Genomic DNA, 7791 nt, shown 5'->3' on the forward strand with positions numbered 1-7791 from the left:
GTATTACTTAATAATGGGGATGGGGATCTATATGTACCTCTAGCACTACAAATCAAGATTTGGCCTTGGATTCCAATAATATGCTAACTAGGGTTTCAAACACTATGGGATCTCTCAACATTGGTGTAGAGTAAATATGTAAGCTACAAAAAAGTATTTCCCCATACTTCCTATATACATTTGAGGGAAAGTGTCAAATTTCAAGCATAAATCTGAGGAAAATGTTGTCCATTAGGTATCAATGTGATCTAACACATACCACTCATGAGATCATGGTATTTAATGCAAATTTAGACATTCTTTATGGAGTCTTAAGGATTGAGAGTCAAAACAAAATAATAATTATTGAATATATAGATAAAATCCCTAACCAAAACTTTTTTTGAACATGGATGTTCAAGCATCTAGATTTTATGGATGAAAATCTACGTATTTACAAGAGGTCAAAGGATGAAAACCCTTTGGATCTCACACATCAAATAATGAAACCCCTTTTGCTAAAAGGAATGATCTTACTCAATTGTAATGTTTGTGCTCTCATAGTGGTGCATATCATTGATATCAAGTTTGCATGAAACTTAAATTCTTCGTCTATTTTGTTTTTGTAGTAGCATATTGTAACACATGATTTTATTTTTTAATACAATAGATGTTCTATAGTTTACCATGCATCTTGTGAACTTAAAGATGTGAATGAAATCTACTAAAGCAAAAAAAGTGTTTTGTAGCCTACATTTTATCAAATATGGGTAGATGTATTTCATACCCAATAATATAATAGATATTCTACAATGTTTTATATATTTTGTGAACTAAATTATTGTAGGTTTTAAGCACTATATGAGTTTAGTAGAATTTAGGTTGGTCTTTATGTTATTGTATATGCTATGTTACAAGATTTATAAGGTATTTGTAGACCTATTTAATAAGGAAAATATTGCTAGGAAAGTTTTAGCCATGTATGACAATTTTCACATAACCCAAATAGAGAAATCTATGCAAACAAGTATTTAGGATTCATATGAAAAAGAATAGACAACATTCCATCAAAGATAACACAAGATATACCTTGAGAATACCCTCAAGAGAGAAAACGTCAACATATAAAAGCATCCATATCTCATGTACTATTCGAGAATGAAATCATTACAATACATATGCAAGTTTTCTGTGAATGCCTTTGAAACACAAGTTGTCTACAAGCATTTTGTAGGAGTTGATAGGGTGTGAACAAACATGTTAGCACACATCCCATGTCATGCTTCAAACCCTCACAAAGGCAACCAAGATATTTTCTCAAACCCTTATCCAAATTAGCTAACTAGACAACCTTAGACAACTACCCATGTGCTTTCTTTTATAGAATCAAGATCACCAAAAAACACCAATTGGCATTACCTAAAACCATGTGGTGAATACCATGACATGCAAAACCATGAATACCTCATTTAGATTTTGGTACTAAGTTTTCCCAATATTAATTGTTTTAATATTAATTATTTTTCCTATGTGCAATCCCACATTAAATATTTATCACAGTGTTACATACAACAAAGTGGCTCCAAGAATGCTAACCCCATGTGATGCATGCATCCCTTGGTCCCATGGGTGAGCTACAAATAATTATAAATTAAACATTATAACATTATGCATGGTGCAAAACACACATTTTCCTAACATTATCCCACTTGTTTTATGCATTGTATAAGGGGCAATAAGTAAACCCAAACATGAATAAGCAAACTATTCTTATAGCCACATACACTATCATGGAATCAAAGTGATCCATGTGATCTATCTAGATACCCACAACAAGAATAAGGGTGATCACCATCTCAAGAATGAATTATCTCATTTGTAATGTCCCCAATTTCTAAGGTGACAATTAATTAAATTTATTTTTGTTAAGTTGTCATAAAATAAATTAAATGTTCAAACGATGACTTAATATTAATTAATTTAATTAAATAAAAGTAAAATAATAAAATATTATTATAAGGTCACTTTATTAAATAAGTTCTCAGTCAACTTAATCTTTTAGATGTTTCTTGGAGGGCTTTATAAGGAGGTCCTTGAGTTGTAGCAAAGGCATGCTTGGATTTGATAGAGATGGAAACCTTCACGAGTTAGGTAGAAGAGCTAGACAAAAACCTAGTTCTTCCAAGGGGTGGATTCATGGTGAACTCTACATCTGTGCCAAATTTGTAAGTCTTCTTTCGAAGACAAATTTGCAAAAATAAAAATATTTGTAAGTTAAGGTAAGTTTAGAGTAGAAAATATAAAAAGATTTGGTTAGTTTAGAGATAGAGGGGGCAAGAGTGAGAGAGGAAGGTGACAAAGATACAGATAAAAATAAAGGAAATAAACCTTAATTATACTAATAGTTATGCCAATAGAATCCAACTACAATCATGATGGAGTTATAATGGAGTGAGTAGATAACAAAATAAAACCCTTAATATAAATTGGACAATCATTTATATTTCAAATATTCATTGCATCCAAACTATAAATAGATCTACACATGGAAATCAATAAACTACTAAAGATATCTTAAGTACAAATACTAAAAACAATCAAAATATATCAATTTCAAAACACGTTTATCACACATCCATAAAAATATCTCAAAATTAACCTCTCATCAACTTTTAAATAAATACATTTAAAATATCTATAACTAATACTAATAATTAATTAATATATTTAAAATTTAAAAAACCAACTAAATAGCTCAATTATTTAACTTAAAATCAAATAAACTAGACTTATAGCAAGTCCGTCCTAAATCTAAGCCAGAGCAAATAAACACTATCGTTGATATGGCGACATTTATCCCGGAAATAACCATTGTCTTACCGCATTCAAAGTTTTACTTAAAATACTTGTCACGTACATTTACCCCAGCAATTTCCTATATTAGTTAATTTGAATTAATGCAAGAATAAATTCGAGTATAAGTCCGATGGAAGGAGAGATAAATGCGGTAGAGTTTCACGGGATTCTTGGCCCCCGAAAACATCAAAGTTGTTGACGCAAAAAGAAATAGCCGGTTAATTATTATGAATTTATTTATAAAGTGTATTGTGTGTACTGTGTTAATTATTATGCATTTATTTATATTATGATAGTCCGTTAAAAAGTAAAGTATTAACAGAGTACAATGTGACAGTATTTTTTTTTAATTAAAAAAATTAATTGAAGACTATAGAAGAATTGTTCAAATTTTTAATTCTCTCTATGTTAATTAGTTAAATTAATGAAAAGATTAAATTAAATGGATGCAATAGTATCTTGTCTTGTAAGAACTAATAATATGTATCATTGGTTGTAAAGAAATAATTTCCATAGCTAAAATAGCACCCACACCAAATGCTAACACATCCAACTATCCATGCCTCAAAGGTAAAAAAATATATCAATTTAATCTCATGTCATCAACATATACAACCTATAACATGAAATTCAAAGCTCCAAGTGCCAAACTTGTCAATGAAGAATATACACATCTAGGAACTACCATTACATAAGTAATGTCAAATCTAAATATATCAAGGAATCCAAAAATATACTAATATCATCACGTATAAGGTATAATAAACATTATATTGTACAAAGAAATATCCATGATTATATGCAAAGCCTACAAACATTTTTTTTGCTAATACAACTCTCACCATTAGCCTCTATAGCTCTCCTCATTTATTCACACTCAAGAAAGCAAAGAGATAAAGGAATCTCCATGTCACATGACAAAACAATATAGCAATAACCATAGCTCCACACAAGACCTCAAATTATTTTGTCATGTGAATCCAAACATCTAGGAAGACAAACAAGACCAAAGAGAGAACCTAAAAATCAAAACCTAATGCTAAGGTGTGATAAGTATGATCTCCTCCATAAAACTTCATTTGAATTAAAAATGCATACTATATATCATAGAAGGTTCTAGCCCTTGTTTGGATGTGGAAACTTTACACGACTACTTTTGGCCACAACCACCTAAACCCATTCGACCTCGTGAAGGCTCTTTGTTCCTTTCTTAGCAAAATTTTAAAGCCAAGAGAATACTTGGGTTATCCTTAGGTAGTTCCATATGACCCAATCCAACTACTACGCCTAAGGATCCTACGACGTCTATGGATATTGAAGTAACTCTTCCTGCCTTAGAAGTAATGAGTGAAACACATCCTGGACAAGAAATCCTTCCCCTTCCTAGAGTGGTTAGCGTGTATGTTGTGGTTCCACCTCTGTCATCCTATAAAAGGATAATGAGGCAAATACCTAACACCATATGGACCTCCTCCTATCTCTCAATCTTTTGAGGTTCCTTTTTTTCCTCTTTTTTCTCCTAAAGAAAAGGAAGCGATGTTGAGTGATACGTCAACTCTTCCTATAGAAGCTCTAAATCACAACCAATGAAATCATAGTTCGAGAGAATGTTGTTGAAGATGTCATTTTATGGATCATGATCTTCCTATGAGAAGTGAGTCTTCCCTAACTAGTCTGACGTTGATTTGGCTTTGCCTTCTCTATCTTCCTAAACTTCACCCACTCCTAGAGATGATCCTTACCTTGCCCAACCTGGCTAAAAGCTAAATTTGTAGATTTCAAGGGATTCTCCTCCTCCTCCTCCTCCTCCTATTGTACCACCTATGATAATAAATTTGGATGACATAGTTGAAATTATAGAAAATAATTATGAGTTATCCTTAATGTTTTATAAAGAAATGATTCTAGCAACCAATAACACACATAGTGATCCTTAGGGAATGGTCTGTGTTTGGAACTAGCAATATCTCCTTATACTATATTAGTTGTAGCTCCATTAGCATATTTATCACCATCTCTTTATGATATTGAATCTTTACTTTGCCAAAAACCTAAAAAATGACCCCATTGTCAGTGGTTCCATGGTTTCATGGAACTAGCTAAATCTTTGACTAGTTCTTGAGGAGGCTGAAACATTTGATCAAATATAACTTAGATTTTTATTTTTTTTACCACAAAATTCAAACCATGGATACCCTTTAGGGCCTTCTTCAAGATGGAACCCTTAGCTGAATTTATCTTGAAAAAACATTTTTAAGTAGACTTTCAAAAAACCAAACCAAAGATTGAATTAAAACTGAAAGCTAACTTGAAAAAATATGTAAAATGTAGGATTTCTTGTGGACTTGGATGCTCCTACATTAGACACACCAAGAAAGAAGTTTTTTAGTATAGCTTATAAAATGAAGCTAAGTAGTAAGATTACCCTTTTAAGATGCAAAAACAACTTGCACCATTTTCCAATATTGTGTTTGGTACCCTACAATATTTCTCCCATATTTTCTTCTAGCATTTGGTAGAAATGAATCCCTAAAAAATATTGAAATGAAAGATCTTGGTGCAGTGAAACACATTCTCAAGATGGAAATTAGAAGAGATAGAGTGAATAAAAAGCTATGGCCAGGCCAAAGTATGTGAATTTAGTTTTACAGCGGTTCAATATGCAGGATTGTAGACCATTGTGTGTTCCATTTATAGTTAGAACAAAATTATTTGTTTCAAGTTGTCCTACATACCCATTAGAGATGGAAGACATGAGCAGAATGCCTTACCAAAGTGCAGTTGAAAGTTGGATGTATGTTATGGTTTGCACTAGACCAAACATTGTCAAAGTAGTGGAGAATATTTTCAGATATATGTCTAATCCTAGTAGAATTCATTGGGATACAGTTAAAAGGGTCTTCAAATATTTGAAGGGTACCTCAAAATATTCTTTGTGTTATCATGGTAATTTGATAGGAAACAATAGGGCAAAAGCACAAACTTATGTCACACTTTGGGCCAACAAGGGGTAGTCTGGCCAGACTACCCAAGGGTCACGTGGCACTGCGTGGTGCCTATTTGGCGCCTTTGTGGTTGTAGGAATCCAACCGGACTATCGGCTTTATAAACCAAAAATTTGGTCGACCCCCCTCATTTGCACCTTGAGGAGCTTTGGGAGTTCGGTCAGACTGCTTAAGGAGCTTATTCCCAACCCCCAGTTTTCCAGGTAGGTTCATTTTTTTTGTTTTTTGTTAAAACTAAGTAGCTTCAATAAGATAAATGATTGAATGATAGACTTCATTTATCTCTCATTCAATCATCTATCTTATCGATATAGCTACAAACTAATGGTAGAATTCAAGATTGAATGAATAAACTTATATGCATTTCACATCAAGTTACATAGTTCGATACTTGCACATCATTATCGATCATGCTATGATCAGATTTCATATGCTATACTTGAAATAGAACAGATCGGATAACTATAGTTATCATATTAATCCCATACCGATTTATTATCAATTGTTATTATTATTATATGGTATTTGACTTGACCCGATTTGTTATCGGTTGTCAATAATTATATTGCATGTGTCTTAGCCCGATAATTATCGATAAAGTGGTTTAATGAAACGGTTCCTATGAAATCGATCAAGACATGTCTTGATCGGGCATGTCAAGAGACGTGCCCAGTCAAGGCATGCCTTGATCGATAGGCATTACATATAAGTATATGCCTTGTGAAATATTATAGATCATTGAAATCAATTAATGTAATCTACAACAACCTACAAATAAGAAGCAACAATCAATAAAATAATAAAAGAATTTTCTGAACATCTACAACTTAGATTTGAACATAAATTTGAATAACATTTACATGGTATCAGAGCCACATTGATCGAACCTAAGGCATTCAAATTTGAGAAGTTCAAATCGAAGATATAAACATCACATTTTCCATGGCTAATGCGATCAGATTTGAGGACAGACTTGAAGGAGACGATAATTTCTCAGCATGGAAATTCAGAATTAAAATGATTCTAAAAGAGAATAAAGTTGAATCATTTGTAAGAATTGAATCTAAAGAACCAGAGAATGAACCTAACAAATCAACATGGATTGAGGGAAATGAAAAAGCTATGAAGATCATAGTCAATGGAGTGAGAAATTACATTATGCCAATAATAACAAAGCATGAGACTGCCTACCATATGTTTAAAGCACTCGAAAGTGCCGAGATAAACAATGCAAGCAGAACCCTGACTCTAAAAAGGGAAATAAATCGTATAAGTATGGACAAAGGAGAGTCAATCAATGCATACTTTATGCGAATATCAGCTCTAAGGGATGAACTGGAAACGCTTGGATATGAGATCCAAAGTAAAGAGACAATGCTCATTGCCCTAGATGGGTTGCCTAGTACATGGGAAACATTCATCCAAGGCATTAGTGCAAGGGCTAAATATCCAAAATTTGATAGGCTAAGAGCATACTGTCTACAAGAGGAGTCAAGGTTAAATAAGAAGGGGATCAAGCAAAAGAACATAGATGAAGATATTCATTTTCTAAATACCAACTCCAACAAGAAAAGCAAGAAGAAACATTTCAAGAAGAGAAAGAACCGACATGAGAAAAGGTCATCTATAAGAAAGACAACTCTCACATTCAATGCTTTAGGTGTGATAAATATGGACACTATGCAGCAAGATGTCCAGATAGAATCAAACAACAAGCTACATTTGCAAAAGTAAAAAGGGAAGAATATGACTCCAAGAAGCATGTATTCTACTCTGCCCTCTCTAGCCAAGTATCTAATAAATCTAACACCTAGATCGTTGACAGTGGGTCTTCAAGACACATCACTGGGTATAGAGAATTATTTGATTCCATGTTAGAAGAAATTGATGAAGAAGTAACCATTGGTGATGACTCTGCACATCCAGTGACAAGCGTCAGTTCTTGCACAAT

Source organism: Cryptomeria japonica, chromosome 1 (genome assembly GCF_030272615.1).
Source record: "Cryptomeria japonica chromosome 1, Sugi_1.0, whole genome shotgun sequence".
NCBI classification, from domain to species: domain Eukaryota; kingdom Viridiplantae; phylum Streptophyta; class Pinopsida; order Cupressales; family Cupressaceae; genus Cryptomeria; species Cryptomeria japonica.